Below are 801 nucleotides of genomic sequence, written 5' to 3' on the forward strand. Positions count from 1 at the left end.
AGGAGTTGGCTCCTATTTCCAGTCTCATAGCACAGTAATTCCCCTTCATTCTTTTATGCTACATATATTAACTGATTTTCTTCTGTATGCCAGGTAGTTAGCAAAGTAATAGTTACATGATAACCTCTATATTCTCATCATGCCTGCAAAACCTGAATTTGCTGGACTGCATTATATTTCTGGATCTCTGCACATCATCTGTTTTTGCTTTTAAAAATGGTATAATTTACATACAGTAAAATTCATCCTTTTTAGAGTACAGTTTTAGGACTTTGGACATGTATAGGCTGGTAACCACTACCGTAAAGATGCAGAACTGTTTTCTCATCCCCCAAATTTCCTTTGCACTCATTTAGAGTCAATGCCTCCCACCCCATGGATACTGCTGGTGTGTTTTCTCTCCTTATGCTTTTGCCTTTTTTTCCCCCCAGCATGCCATGTGAATGTTTGTCCCATGCAAAGTTCATGTGGAAGCTTGATCCCCAGTGTGGCAGTGTTAAAGGGTGGGGCCTTTAGGGGATGATTGGATTGCAAGGGCTATGTCCTCATGAATGGGTTAATCCATTCATGGATTAGTACATTAATGGTTTAATGAGTTATCAGGGAGTAGATTGGTGGCTTTATAAAAAGAGAAAGAAAGCATACGGACATGCTTTGGCTCAGCCCTTGCTATGTGATATCCTATGTCACCACAGGACTCTATACAGAGTCCTCACCAAGAAGAAGACCCTCACCAGATGTTCCCCTTGAACCCTGGACTTCCCAGACTCCAAAACTTTAAGAAATAAAATCTGTTTTTTT

This window comes from Galeopterus variegatus, unplaced genomic scaffold, assembly GCF_000696425.1.
Source record: "Galeopterus variegatus unplaced genomic scaffold, G_variegatus-3.0.2 Scaffold1754, whole genome shotgun sequence".
In the NCBI taxonomy this organism is placed as follows: Eukaryota; Metazoa; Chordata; class Mammalia; order Dermoptera; family Cynocephalidae; genus Galeopterus; species Galeopterus variegatus.